The sequence below is a fragment of the Atta colombica genome, unplaced genomic scaffold (assembly GCF_001594045.1).
Source record: "Atta colombica isolate Treedump-2 unplaced genomic scaffold, Acol1.0 scaffold302, whole genome shotgun sequence".
Taxonomy (NCBI): Eukaryota; Metazoa; Arthropoda; class Insecta; order Hymenoptera; family Formicidae; genus Atta; species Atta colombica.
Genome location: NW_017259407.1, coordinates 134,899 through 135,351, shown reverse-complemented (window position 1 = coordinate 135,351; position 453 = coordinate 134,899).

Sequence of the window (453 nt, the reverse complement as noted above, 5' to 3'; positions counted from 1 at the left end):
ATATATATATATATATACAATAAAAGCTGGCTGCATGATTACGTTAATCGTATAGCAATTTAGTAAATCTCGTTTTAATTTTGTATCGTCTATCCAAATAGCACAGCAACGTCATTATAAAGCGCTGAAAAAGCGCTTATATATACTTTTTTTCTTAATGCTTTAGGCGCTGTGCTCTACTTGGATAGTTTAGAAAAAAAAATATATTAACAAACCTAACAATCGTATTCTTCAGAGAACGGTATTTCTTGATAATCCGCTATATAATTATAAATATTGATGATTTCATTTCTTCTTCTTTCAGAAAATATTGATCAATTTACAAAATAATTTTGGCAATTCAGTTCATGATTCCTTCAAAGCCGCATATATTTTAAAATAATAGGATTAAATTGCTGCAGGTTACTCCCGTCAAATAAATCGATATGGCACGTATGACGATTACATTGAACG